Raw genomic sequence first — 15783 nt, 5'->3', positions numbered from 1 at the left:
CGGGCTTGATTTTCAAGCACGTGTGTAACTTCGAGGTAAACAAAGTCTCACGCCTTGCTGGATGCACGTGTGTATTTTGCTAGAAAAATGTAAATGAAGCGTTGTTTAAAAAGATGTCAAGAGGATTTTTTCCAGAAGTTCATTTTGAATTTTAAATCTGTATCTAAAGTTGTGCAATTTTGTTAAGAATATACAGTAAAAACTAATACTGTAGTAGTGACACCAGAAGGTTGCACACCACTATTAATTTTTACTATATATTCTTACCAAAATTACGCAACTTTAGATACAGATAGCGAGTTTTAAACAAACCTCTGGGAAAATTCCTCTTTACAACTTTTAAAACAATTGTTCCTAACCAATTTAGTAGCAAACAAGCTTATCTTTTAAAAAAGATTGGTGAGCTAGCGCTGTAGCAATCATAAAACACAGAAGCAGATTTCTAAAACATTGGTTTAATTTTCTGAATCGATTAATTAACAATAGGAAGGCACAGTGGTGTACTGGAAGTGTGCTGGAGTGGGGTCTCAATTTGAAATTGTGAATCTAGAGTGGGCTACACATCGGCAATGACATAGCTCATTGGCTGTGCCTTAATCATAATGTATCTCCTGTAATATCAATTTCGAGGTGAATTTTTTTCAGGAACCATTGGTACTTGTATTGTAGAAATCGTATCTTCTCGGGCCTTTCCGGCAAGCTCGGAAAACATATTCGAAGTTGTCTTCCGAACTTGAAGGAATTTAAGATAAAGCTATAGCTACATGTTATTTATTATAATATTGAAATTAACTTTGCATTATAAGACAGAAGCTACTGTTACTTTTTGACTTTAACGATAAAACACAAAATTTCACGTGAAGATGATAAAACGAAATAAAACGGTACAGTTAATCTACAGTAGTACAGTATTCCCAGAATCCCTTTCTATGGAGTCGAGCATGCGTATTCCAGTGAAAAGGACTAACGTAGTTGCTAGCGCTCGAAAGCGCTAGCAAAAACACACAGCCATCCACAAAGGCACGAGAGTTTGTTTACATCAAAGTTACACATGTGCTTGAAAATCATGTCCGAGCCCTTTCACCCCCCCCCCCCTGCCGAAACAACTGGCATAAAAAATTCAAGTGACCTCGTATTTTTACAAAGTTGGGAAAATCAGGCATTTTACGCGTTGTTTTTCATCTCATAAAAAAGTACAGTCCCTGTCGCTGGCGGAAAACTCCTAAAAACGAAGGGGAATTCTGGAATTATTTTCCATCAGCCATGTTTTGATAAAGGATAAAACGTACGCTCAACTAGGACATTGGGTCACCCGAAAATAGTTCTCCCAAATGAGTGTATTAATGAGCACTTATGGAACTCTTTTACAAGTGAAAATAAGAATGTAATCAAGTGTTGTTATAATTTTGGTAATATATTGGAAGACCGGAGATCACCTAAAGCCATTTTTGAAGATGGATAATCACTAAAAGTTAGCCACTGTAGGAGACTACCTTAACCTTAAGTGGAACTTCAATAAGGAGACCCAAGGTCACCTAAGGTCCTAAATCAATAGTATTAACCTTATTAATCTATATAGGGAGACCATTGATCACATTCAGTGAAATATCCAAAAGGAGTCCAGAGGCCTGACCTTTATGCATTTTTGAAGATGGAGATTAATTCACCAAAAGCAACTGTAGGGAATAAGTGGCCACCTTACTTCGAACACCAATAAGGAGAACAGAGGTTACCTTAGGTAACCAATTAAATAATTTTGTTAATCTAAAGTGAACTACTTATAATGACAGCAGAGTTCATCTTTGGTCCTAGATAACTGAAGTAATAATTTTTTTGTTAATCTATAGGGAGACCAGAGGTCACCTGTTAAGGAGGTTCGATGATCGTGACCATTTTTATACTATATTGATCTCCTTTATAATAAAATTCTTTATAAAGATATAGAAAAATATTCAACTTTTTAGGGTATATATATATATATATATATAAGCCACTGCCTTGTGGCTATTTCTATGTTTGTCAACCGCCCTTGCCACCTGGCAAGGCAACTTGTCGCTCGGCCACTTGGTAACACAACTTGGTCAATCAATCTGGCTATGCCACTTTGTCTATCTATTTGTCATTCGAAGAACCTGACTTACTCAACTTTAATGAACCAAAGTTTCCTACTTACAGAATTCACGGCTGTGAAATTCTACAACACAGTAATTCGCACTTAGGGATTACTTTACGTATAAATCTTCTGAACAGTCTATACAATATCGACATCAACAAGTAGTAGTGACACCATCTGACTCTTAAATCAATTGCATTATATCTAACACAAGTGTTTAAGAACATCCGAACATACTCTCTCGATTTATAAGTCTATCTGACTAAAAAGAAACTACAATAACTGTTTTTGTTGTTTTTATATTTTTTTGTATTTTTTTTTATATAATAAAAATACTTGAATAACTCTTTTAATCATTTGGCATTTTAATTACACTATTTACAATAACTACTGATAATAAAAATACAAACAAGGGAAGATAACTCTTTCAACCGTTTCACTTCCCTCCCCTTAAGAATATGCGTCCCGCATGATTCTACTGTCAGAACAAACAATAAGTAAATATAAATTAACAAGTCAATATGCCGATGATCTACAGCATCTTCTCCCTCTTCACAGTGATTGTCTTGCGTCCATGCTCCCGGACAATGGTTGTTGTCTTGATCGACTTGGTATATACAACTGGGTCTGTCTGAACAGCCTTATCTGCAACTTTGCACGTGGGGTCATTTGTCTTGTCATCCAGCCTCGGTGTCTTACAACGGTCAGGTGTATACACGGGCATGGGTTGAGTTCTCTTTCTAACAGTAGGGTCGACGGCTTTCTCACAGGGTGAAGGTCCACTGGTAGCTATAAAATCTCTTGGTTCTTTGTTACTGGTACCCGGTTCTTCGTCAATGGTAATGTCGGGTTCCTGTGAGAGCCACTCCTCTTCATCCGAAGACTCCTCCTCGTGGAGATCTCTAGATAAACTATCTTCACTGGATTTAATACCCTCTGCATTATCAGACTGTTGGCTGCCTTGACCTCTCTCAACTTCGTCTGGATGGTTTCTTTTTAGATGCCGTATGTAGTTGACTTTCTTATTTGTCGAATAATCACTTCTACTTTTAAAGGAACAGAATGGACATTTTTTCAGCTGTTCTGCACTGGTAGTCTTCGTCTTCGCCATTACTCTACAACAGAAAAAAACTTGTTGTAAAGACAATTTACCACTGGACATAATCTTGCAGCCATTTAGGCTGTCTTCTAATTCTAGAACCACCCGTTGCACCCAAGTTAACATCATTGTCAATCTCATCTGTTTCAGACCCTTCATCACTTATAACATCTGCCTTGACGTTGCTTGTAGCAGATTAGTTAGTTTCTACCTGAGAACTAGCCTCTTCAACAACCTCTTCTCTTAACACCTGGTCATACTTTAGTCTTAACCTGTCAACATGCACAACCTGTGGTTTGCCACGTTGTCCACAATCAACCTTGTAGGTTAAGTCTGTCAGTTTTATGAGTACTTTAAATGGACCTTGCCAGTGAACTTCGGGGATCTTCCGACCTTTCTGATAGGAAAGTAAACATAAACTTGATCCTCTGGCTTGAACTTTTGCCATGATAGTTTCTGGTCGTGGTACCTTTTCTGTCTCACCATAGCTGTGTTTATGTTCTCTCTGACATACTTGTGAGCCTCCTCCATTGTCTCTTTGAGTTGCCATGCCCACTTGTTGCTTGGAATATATTTAACTTCCGTTGGCATCTCGTACATAATGTCCAGCGGTGTAGTCACCTCTCTACCAAGCATCATGAGGTTTGGTGTGGACCCTGTGGTCTCATGTACTGATGATCTGTATGCCATCATGACATAAGGTAAAAACATATCCCAGTCAGAATGGTGATCATTTACGTAGGCACTAAGCATCGTCACAAGTGTCTTATTAAAACGTTCCACCATCCCATCACTTTGTGGGTGGTAAGGGGTGGTACGTGTCTTCTTTATATGTAAGACATGACACATCTCGGAGAACAGTTCGCTCTCGTACTGGCGACCCTGGTCAGAATGGATGATGGAGGGTGTTCCATATCGTACAACAACTTCCTCAACTATAATTCTAGCAACGGTTGCAGCTTCCATGTTTGGCATGGCAAAACTCTCCGTCCATTTAGTAAAATAGTCGGAAATGACTAGAATATATTTATTGCCGTTTTCAGTCAACGGAAGTTCACCCAAGATGTCAGTCGCAATTCTGTCCATGGTAATCCCACTTTTTACAAGTTTCATTGGTGCTCGCTTCCTCATTTGTGGACTCTTTCTCTTAGAGCACTTTTCACAGCCAGCTATGTAGGTTCTAGTGTCAGCTTGCAAACCTGGCCAATAGTATTTCTGTCGAACTCGGGCTAGTGTCTTGGTAACACCCAAATGTGCAGCAGTTTCCATATCATGGCAATATTGCAAAAAATTCTGCGTTCGCTTCGGGGTATTATTGCTTGTAGACAAGATGCTTTTCCATTGCCAGCATCATACTTCCGGTATAAGATACCATTTTCTACCACAAGGTTATCCCACTGAGACCAAAGAGATCTCAAAACATATCCAAGACCACTTGTATCCTCGTATGCAGGTTTGCTTGTACTTTCCAACCAGCTCTTTACTTGCTTCAATTCATGGTCTTTATTTTGTACTTCCCTGATGTTGAGACATAAATCTTTGCTATCAGAAGCTAACTTAACAACATTGACATTACTCTTTGGTGACTTATCTTGTGGTTTGTCTAAGACACTTTGCTTTTGCGATTGATTTTATGGATCATATCCACACTGTCTACATGGTAACCTACTTAATGCATCTGCATTTTTGTGCTGAAGCCCCGGCCTATGTTGTATCTTGAATCAAAGGCACTTAATGTCTCTAGCCATCTGGCAAGCTGACCTTCGGGGTTTTTGAAGTTAAACAACCATCTTAGTGAACCATGGTCACTACGAACCAAAAACTCTTTTCCATACAAGTAGTGCTTGTAATGTTTTATAAAATGAACTACTGCCAAGAGTTTCTTTCGTGTGACACAGTATCTACGCTCGCATTTTGACAGCGTTCTACTTGCATAGGCTATGACACATTCTTTCCCATCTATGTTCTGAGACAACACCGCTCCTATTGTTTGGTCACTTGCATCAGTATCAAGTATAAATGGGACTTTGAAATCTGGGTGAGCCAATATAGGGGAGTTAATCAAGTGGTTTTTTTAACTTTTCAAATGCTTCTTGACATTCCTTTGTCCATGCAAATGATTTTCCTTTCTCAGTCAGGGAGTGAAGACATTTGGCAACAGCAGAGAAGTTTTTGATAAACCTGCGATAATAGCCACACAAACCCAAGAATGGCCTTATCCCAGTGACGTTTGATGGTACGGGCCACTCTTTCACTGCAGCTATTTTGCTTGGATCTGTGGCGACACCTTTTTCAGAAATGACATGGCCAAGATAAGTAACTTCTTTGGCGAACAAGCAACACTTTTTGGCCTTCAATTTCAAATTGGCTTTCTTTAGCCTTTCAAAAACTTTACCCAGGTTTTCCAACATATTTTCGAAAGTCTTACCAGTGACAATGATATCGTCTAAGTAGACTAAACAAATGTCCCATTGTAAACCCGCTAACACGCTTTCCATGAGGCGTTCGAATGTAGCCGGAGCACAACTCAAGCCAAAAGGCATTACATTAAACTCAAAAAGACCTCGCCTCGTTGCAAATGCCGTTTTGGGTTTGTCTGCACTCTCCATTTCTACTTGCCAGTAGCCCGAACAAAGGTCAAGTGTAGAAAACCAAGTTGACCCAGACAACTGGTCTAAGGATTCATCGATCCTCGGGAGAGGATATGCATCTTGAACGGTGCAGCTGTTGAGGCGTCTATAGTCCACACAGAACCTATATGAGCCATCTTTCTTCTTAACCATGACAATAGGTGATGACCATGGGCTATTGGATGGTTTGATGACGTCTCTCTCCAGCATGTCATCTATTGTTTTATCTGCTTCCTCTGTCAAGTGAGCAGGTACCCTCCTTGGATGCTGTTTGATAGGACGACTATCACCAGTATTGATGTGATGCTTGACAACACCTGTCCTGCCCAAGTCAAAATTATTTTCTGTAAACAAAGAGGTGTACTTTAATAAAAATGCTTTTGCCTCATGTTCTTCGGGTGTTAGAGTGTCTACTGTCTTCTGCAACATTTCTGCCAGATCCTTCCGCAGCATGTCTGCACTCTGGGGATCTTCATCTGACAACATATTCTGTACTGTATTAACTTTAGAAAGCTGTCCTACTGTGGTTCCTGAATAAATGATTGTTGATTCTTGTTCCGTATTCATGAGTCTTACGGGAACAGTTTCTCCAGAAGAAACAACTGACCTTGCAGTCAAAGCACATTGCTTTCCGACAATGTGGTCAACTGGTTCCATTATACTTTCACCTGATGGAATATGGGAACCTATTGGCACACAAACTTTGCCGGGTATTATGACCTCACTTCTTGGCGGAATGCTAACTGTTTTAGCAGCTGTTATCCTAAAACAGCCAAGGAACCCTTCTATCGCCATTTGCTTCTCATGCCCCTTGATAATGAGTGTCTCATTGTTGACATCAACATACCGTCAGTCTTGAGATTTGCAACTATAGCATCATTGTAGCATGTCACCTGGTCAACACAAATGTTGAACTCTGCTTTCCCATGCACGGAAAGTGGGGTACTATTAGCTGTCCATATTGATTGAGATACTTCTCGCAAGTTAGGTCTTATTGCCACTGGTAACTTTTTGTATAGAGTTTCTGATACCAGTGTTACAGTAGCACCTGTGTCAACAAGAAACTTTGCCTTTTCTCCCTGTACCTGAACTTCTACATACAGTCCACATTCCTCAACTGATGAACCAAGGCCAACTGACACATTTGGTCTTCTCGCTGCATTCTTATCACCTTGTGCATTATCTTTCTGGCCTTTATCAAGACTGTCATGTTGTTTCCGTCTTCTGCGTAGCTCAGGGCAGTTACGTCTAAAATGTCCTGTCTGCTTGCATTCATAGCACCTGCACTCTTGATTATTGTTATTTGCACGGTCACTTCGAAACCATCTGTCATCATTATTCTTTTGTCTAGAGCTTCTTAATTCTTTCAGTTCTTCTATAATGCACTTCATTCCTTCTTCTACTGACTTCATCCAGGTTTCCAGCTTGTGATCAACATTGATACCATTTAGTTGGGGTTGTTCATCTGCAATAGCTGTCCTCAAGTGTCCTCTGAGTTCTCTATCTCATTTTTCAACTTTGTTATATGCCTCCAGTTCTACAACAAGGCTAATGGCTTCATTTAGATTGGCAGGACGAGACTGCTTGATTCGAATACTAATGTCTGAATCAATTAAGGCATCAATAAATTGATCCTTAGCCAATGTTTCACGAACTTCGCCAGGTGCAGTTGGGTATGCCAAGTTAGTCAACCGCCTGATGGCCTGGCCTAATTCCGAAAGAGTCTCTAATGGCCTTTGTCTTCTTCCTTTAAGTTGCACTCTGTACAGGTCGGTTTGGTTAGGAGGTGAAAACCTTTCTTGTAAAGACCTGACAAGTGTCTCATAGTGTTTTCATCTGTCCTTAGGCAAGTCACCTTATACTGCTTAAGCTTGACCTCGTAGGGATAATGCTAAAAACAAGCCTTTCTTTTCTTCGTTCCAACCATTGACACTGGTACATGCTTCAAAGTGACACTTGTTATCTAGCCAGGAACTAGCGCCATCATACGTAGCTGGCTTAACTGTCAATTTGCTGTCCCTTTCGTCTCTATATGTTTCATTCAATGTCCTGTTGACATCAGATTTAAGGGAAGGCTGGTGTACATTGGATCTATAAGGCAAATTGTCTCTTGGCAAATAGTCCTTCTCCTTGTCAAACTGGTCTGCTTCAAAGCGAACTTTCGGTCTTGCACCTTGGTACTGGTGGGGAGAGATTGTTCCTTTGCCTTGGTAGATACGATCATACAGATAATCTGTCCCTCTGTCAGAATACCCATGTCTCCTACCATCTGTCAGGGTGATGTCTCTTGGTGCCCTTTCATAGTCATATTTATCATCTAACCGACCAGTGGCAAGACCACTGTCCCTTGATGACACTTTGTCATATTGGCTACTAATTGGCGTAGATTGATCAATGCGGTACCTCTTCAACTTTTCTTCCATTTTGTCAAGTGTTTCTCGCAAAGTAGTCTCAATGTCACCTGACTCCTTTTCTCTGTCCGTCATAATTCCCTATAAAAATCCCGCAGCTGCCACCAAATTTGTAACCAGGCGTCTCGGTCCGTACCCGGTTCTCCCGAGTTCTATAGGGAATGCAAACAAAGAGTATAATGACACTTGCCAAGTGCCTCTATGATGAAAAGCTTTAATTCAAAATATACAGATATTGGTTAACCACTGCCTTGTGGTAATTCGCAATATATATATATATATATATATATATATATATATATATATATATATATATATATATATATATATATATATAAGCCACTGCCTTGTGGCTATTTCTATGTTTGTCAACCGCCCTTGCCACCTGGCAAGGCAACTTGTCGCTCGGCCACTTGGTAACACAACTTGGTCAATCAATCTGGCTATGCCACTTTGTCTATCTATTTGTCATTCGAAGAACCTGACTTAATCAACTTTAATGAACCAAAGTTTCCTACTTACAGAATTCACGGCTGTGAAATTCTACATCACAGTAATTCGCACTTAGGGATTACTTTTCGTATAAATCTTCTGTACAGTCTATACAATATCGACATCAACAAGTAGTAGTGACACCATCTGACTCTTAAATCAATGGTATTATATCTAACACAAGTGTTTAAGAACATCCGAACATACTCTCTCGATTTATAAGTCTATCTGACTAAAAAGAAACTACAATAACTGTTTTTGTTGTTTTGTTTTTATATAATAAAAATACTTGAATAACTCTTTTAATCATTTGACATTTTAAGTACACTATTTACAATAATTACTGATAATAAAAATACAAACAAGGGAAGACAACTCTTTCAACCGTTTCAATACCTTTGTGCTCAAACTACGTTCATCCACTAATATAAAAAATGTCCAGATTATCTGTTTTGAAACGCCCCCTCTACCGCCTCAGGTTTCAATACACATCCCGAAATTGAAAGTCTACGGAGATTTTGCATTGCAACAGCCATAAATAAGCCCGGATGATAACGTTAAAAAATTGCGCGATGTATTCCGAGTGTATTCCGAATGGAGAGAAGATGTAAACATTCCCTATTATAAATCTCAGTAAGGAATCTGTTTTCCTTCCTGTGAATTTTTCTAAGTGGAAATGGATAATTGTTCAATGAAGATATCTTGGATATATTCCCTTTTTACGATTTTTAACTGTATTTCTTCCACAAGTGTGTGTAATTTTATTAAAAATCACCAAAAACTGATGGAAGCAATAACTTGGGACAGACTATTGTAATGACACTTATAGTGAAACAGACTGTACTATTTTGTGCAGAATGTTCCTTGAAAATGGCTCGATATACTAAGTTTTTATGCAAAACATTCACCCATTATTTTTTTAAAAACATGGTACTGCACACCACAAGCATCAAACATGGCTATGAATTTATTAATATTAATTAACTGCGAAACTGAAAAGGTTAAATAAAACCACGTGATTTAAAATTTAAATGACAATAACATTCGCAGGGGTGCTGGGGTCCTAGTTGAGCGTACGTTTTATCCTCCTGCAAATCGACAGTTTATAGATACCCTGATTACAGAAGGACGTTCTCGTCAATCCTGTCATTGATGCAACTCAGCCTGATGAGTTATTCACTAACTGGGCACTTTGCATGTTAGAAATATACATCTTCACAACATAACTATGGACATTTTCTTGTGTAGCGTTATACATTGATACATGGTTATATTCTGATAGACACCCAGAAAAAAACCAATTCCCTCCATCATCAGCTGAACAAAAGTAATTTTCTTTAAAGCCATCCTTACTAGAAATAAAATTGTCTAAATTACAATTTTATGTTGTACATGAACGCCAATGATCTGCTGATCTTGCTATGAACATTGTATTGTGTACGTTCAACTGTTACTGGGTATCTGCATACATGTACCAGGAATATATATAGTACCTTGCAGGTACATGCGCTAATTACATGTATTTTTAAATTACATACCGGTAAATAGATAAAGCCGTTCACGAAATCGTGTTAATGAAGTCTGCTGCACCATCTGCACAGATACGAGATACCAGATAAGTAATAAGTTGAAGAAAACACCGAATCACTTGATGCCTTTGTGCAACTCTCGAGAACAGACGCTAGCATGCTATATTGCATGATAGGCAAAACTCAATGATATTCGCAGAAATATTCCTGAAGCCTTGGAGGGCTACTATAACAGAAAGTACAATATCTATATCCATCAATAGAAGCCAACTGAGCTGTATTTTCACATGTACAGTTGTTTGTGATTTGGTGTTTTGTTATTCACCTTAATACTTTCTTTTCTCACTGCGATTTAACAATTATGCCAATTGGATAAGATATGACTGAACAACACGATCCATTTGCCTCTCTGATATCTCATGTTTCCAATAATTGTCTTTATTTTTTATGTTTTCACTCACTGACCAGAGATTTACATTAAGTTATCAAAAATATATCATTTTTATTGGCGGCGGAAATGATAAAAAAAAACCTGATTCTGAATAAATAAAACAAATATTTGTTGCAGATTCAAATTTTCATTTGCAAGAAAACGTGATGCAAAAAAGTTGTTATTTTTTATGTAGAGTCGTGTTACAAAAATTCCATTTATTTTCACATATATTACATTTGTGTTGTCTCTGAAATTAAAAGAAATGTATTAATTATTTGGTTTATATTTTTGCCGTCCATTTTCTTTAATTAAACGTTTTTACCTGCTGAACACAATACATTTTGTATGTTTCTTTAAACTTCACTGTTTATGACTTGCTTTTTTCCTTCCTCTTATCGCTGTCTTGTAGTGTTCATCTACAACGCTTGTATTAATAGCACTATATATTTAAACGTTGTATGTACAATTGTATGTTATCTATTCTCCTTTTGTGATGGTTGCTTTATATTGCCAGAGAGTAACTTCAAAGATGTGTACAGTATGGTTACGCCAGTCACGTTTTGTGTCATAATGTCGCAATGGAAGAACTATGACTTCCGGAGAGCGTCCAGACAAAGTATAGACAGACAAAGTATATATAAGTCACAGTGACTGGATACCATTGTGCTTATATAGAGACGATGACCTCATATACTTGGGATGGTTTTATGAGTTTAATTCCCCTATTAATGTTGAAAAGTAAGGAAGTTAATTCTTTTAAATTTACTGTAAACATCACAGACATATCAAGCTACGTGTAGTTTTTGGATTATTCTTGTTCTATAACCAAATATATGTTTAATTAGTGTTCTATCAACTCAATAATGCATTATTACTGGGTTATCAAATCCTAAGATTTGAATAGGTCTCCAAAGATGTGCTGCGGCTGAATTCATTTCCATAAAGAGGGCAGTTATCTTAGTATGTTTAGGAAAGTATGATAAACTGTAAAATGGACTATGACTTCTTTTATACTGTTATACCTGGGTATCTTAATCCTAAAAATCCAGCATTTTAAAAAAAACAAATATGAATAGTTTACGATTTATTAAAAGCAAAAGCTTTTTAAGAATTCTTTTAGATTTTCGGGATTTATTTTTAATGTACAGCTTCACAAAACTTATTTTAATTGTTTTAAACGAGGAAATTAAAATAGAACTTGCCCTGTTTGAAATAAAATAAGCCTTGCGGGTGTATAAATTCCAGTCATTCAGTTCTAGTTGCTCTTTGTACCATTTTTTTTAGTTTTAACGTAGATATACATGAAAAAAGGTTTTCTTTTGAATGTTTTATTAACTGATTGTTTTGAGACTGATTCCCCGCGGTTTAAACACATGTTTAATATAAGTATGTAGAAATTAAGTTAGTAGACATATTTTTTTTTTATTAATTATATTTAATTCAAATATCATTTTCATTTCTAGGTACAATATTCCATCTGCATATCTCGATTGGTAATTTATGATTGCTTGTTCTCTATATAAAAAAAAACCACTAATGGCTTCAGAGGGACAATGCCGCTGTTTCTGATGAATCTTTAGTTTGATGTCGATTGACGGACGGAATTTTCAAGAGAGATTGAATTTTATTGTCTAATCAGTCACTTCATTGCAATGAACATAGAAGAAAACAAATGATGTAGAATACATACGTGAATGATGTGTAATAATGGAGGTTAATGGAAATCGATTTTTAATCGATAACAGGCCTCTCGATTAACAGCGCGGCTTATCTCTTCCTTTCATCTTTGAACAGATGCAGTCAATGAGGCTAATTACAAAGGTGAAACTTTAACTTCATTACTTAACCTCGATAGAGAAAATACCAAGACCACAAGACAAAGTAGCCAAGGTTTAATTTTTCTACAAAAACATGCCCGATTTTTCCCAGGGTTGATAATTAAATGTATACTTAGAAGCTAATTACTGCTCATTTGTCTAATGATAGACACTTTCATAGAAATAATATGATTGGCCCCTTTTTTTAGTTATTTCATACTCTATGCAATAATCAGATTCAACTCAAATTAAGTTTTATGCTTTAATGTTGGCGTTGTCAGAATTGCTCGCCTTTTATCGCCGAGGTGTCGCTAAGGGACTCATTGTAATATCCCACTACAGTGCAGAGTCTTTTTGTGAACTTTAAGCGGTCCAACACCCCCGCAATGTAGCATCAAAGTGGTAGAGCAGAGATTCCACTTCCATTGTAGGACCATGCTGGAAAAATATATAAGCACCCCTGGACATTAAAACCCCAAGTCTTTATTCATGATTTATCTAAGTTTCAAGAAGAATCCCCAAAAATATAACCATATGTATACGAAATACTCGAATCGAAAATGTGCTTCGACTCGATACATGGGGAAACCCTTAGCATTGGCATAACTGAGTTGATTCTATCAACTCGTAAAAAGCTGATTTTTATTTTTGGTTGTATACACCGCATCTTCCATAGAGAATTAAATTGTATGCTGAATCCTCTTGTTTATTGCATGTATGTTGAGCAGGAATAGACTAGGCACATTGTTATTGTTGTAATCTTGCAATTTAACTGAACATAAAAGACACAAGGATTAGGTATGAACATTACTTTATACTAGTATATATGGACTTTACATGCTTGGAGCCAAACAACATCTTTATCCACATTCATATTTAAACTTATTTTCATTAAAAATTTTTTTATCACATCATCATTTCTCTTTGGGGCTCTTGTGTATATATTTACATTTTTTCTCTTCAGGGAGTCAAGGATTGGTTACAAAATATGCCGAGCCTAAATCTTGATAACACTGTTACACTGCAGAACAAGGGCATGGTATCCTGAGACATATCATGGACACATTTTCTGCAGCATCTTTATTTTAAGCACTCATCCGTGTATACAAGCAAAATTGAGGAGATGGAGAGGTATAGAAGTTTTCGACGATATCTGAAATAAAATCTTTTTTTTCTCGGAAATATTAATTACAATTTATCAATATGAAATTGAACAGAATACCTCCCATTCTATAATGTTCATTCATACTGGCATTTATACATCTTTTCCCAAGTTTGTTGGCTTTTGTGATAGTTGATACATTTCATTTTATCAGTTATTTATATCGTTATTAACACAACCGGTAGGAATATTTATTTAAATACATGAGGTTAGTTTTTACATTTTCTTCATGCACAACCTGTTTTATTTGATTTTGGACGTACACAAAACGTCGAGTTATGTGTAGTTCTCAATACCATATCAAATAATTATTTAATGCAAAAAATCAAGAAATTATCATTAAACTTTTTTTTATTTATGACAAATATTTATTAAAGTCGTAAATACAACCGATAATGTATCTTTAATAATACAGAATTAAAGACCCTTTAGTCATGAAAAGCTTCTACAGGCATAAAGCTGAACGAATTTAATCACTTAATATATTTTTTTATACAGCCGTTATTACATAGAAGAACATTAAAATCCTTATGTACAATTGATGTAGACCGAATTAGTCTAATGATATAAAGCATACGTGTTGGCAGTTAAAAAAACAGGTATGTAACAGAGACACTTACTGCCTCTGCTGGGGTTTGAACCCGGGTCCTCTGGCACGCCAGTCCAGCACTCACTGATCAGACTGAATTTTACTATTAAACAAACTTTCTGATATTTAGTCATTTCTTTGTTAAACCAGTTCCTATTTGGAAGTCTACTTGTGTATACTTGAAATTTACATTCTTTATCAGGTCAGTTAATTTACAATTTTTTTATACTACCTTATATTTAAATACAGTTTTATTGTGAGATTATTTATAAAGATATCTAAGATAGTATATAATTGGCTTAGAAATGAAATGACTAAATATCAGAAAGTTTGTTTAATAGTAAAATTCAGTCTGATCAGTGAGTACAAAGCATTGTAAGTGTATTTTCTTTTCTTAAATTTAGATTATCAACTACAGTATTATTTATACATCCTGAATATTGTTCCTAATCAACCTTTACACCTCATGTGAGGTAAGCATTGTTTAAACATGGTTAAAGCTTAGTTCATGTATAGTTATATATGAATATATATCATAGTATTAGTAGTATTATGAAACTGATTAATATTTCTACAATTTAATTATAAACTCATGTGAAATAAGTTTGACATGATTACGTACAGTTCTATTTATACAGATGTGATTATTATTGTTTATTTATTTAATAAGCAGATAATTTAAATATAGACACAAATATTTTTGAGTCTAGTTTGTAAAGAGGAATATTTTCATATTTTGTCAAAACTACATGCTTGTAAGAGTTATCTTTCCTAACTCGCATTTATTTTATTGCAGGGTTTATTTATACCTATTTTGTAATTGATTACATCAAATAAAGAAGTAAATTGAATTCATCTCAACTTTCTATCCACAACGGACTTAAGATCAACCCAAATACCCCGGGTTACAGGTAGATATTCAACCATGCACCGAAACAATGAAATGATTTTTGTGGTCAATTTTATTGAATCCACTGCAGAATCCCAAATTTAATTTTACAAGTACCCCATGCAATGAAACGTCCCACAGCGGATATTGTTGATGATGATATTGAATTGATGACGACGGCAGTGATTACAATAATTAGTGTTAATGAGCAAATAATAGACGGAAGCATCTTTCTATAAAGTAAAACATTCTGGACTCGATGGCAGTCTTGAATTCCTGCCAGTAAGCAAGAACACGATGGGAATAACACCTTATCTCCCGCGACGCAACGGGATGCAAGAGAAAGCGTCTGATGTCTCCAAGCAAAACAGAAACTGATATTTCTAATTATGTTAGAAATGATGTTGTACATCTTCTAATCAAACAATATACAGCAGGGGCCAAGACCGATAAAATTCGTCAAAAGCCATAGTTTTATAAGTAGGTTTCTGTCTTCACGTACCTTGAAATAATCTGTAACGATAATTATGATATGCATTTTTGCATCTCTCCAGCAAAATAATTATTGCAGCCAAAAATTATTTAGAAAGTCAGCAAAATAAAAGTTAACAGCACTTGA

The 15783-nt window shown here is 36.4% G+C and overlaps 1 long non-coding RNA gene across 1 annotated transcript; it reads left to right on the top strand.

Moving 5' to 3' along the window:
• The first annotated feature begins 14408 nt into the window (after window positions 1–14408).
• LOC105320913 (uncharacterized) lies at window positions 14409–15189 on the top strand. The gene is made up of 3 exons (XR_004603996.2): window positions 14409–14477; window positions 14680–14748; window positions 15072–15189. It is a non-coding gene; the product is annotated as an uncharacterized lncRNA (long non-coding RNA).
• Window positions 15190–15783: the final 594 nt, after the last annotated feature.

Source organism: Magallana gigas, chromosome 5 (assembly GCF_963853765.1).
Source record: "Magallana gigas chromosome 5, xbMagGiga1.1, whole genome shotgun sequence".
Classification (NCBI taxonomy): Eukaryota; Metazoa; Mollusca; class Bivalvia; order Ostreida; family Ostreidae; genus Magallana; species Magallana gigas.
Note: the sequence above shows the minus strand (reverse complement) of the source record. Positions and strands in the feature narration are given on the sequence as shown.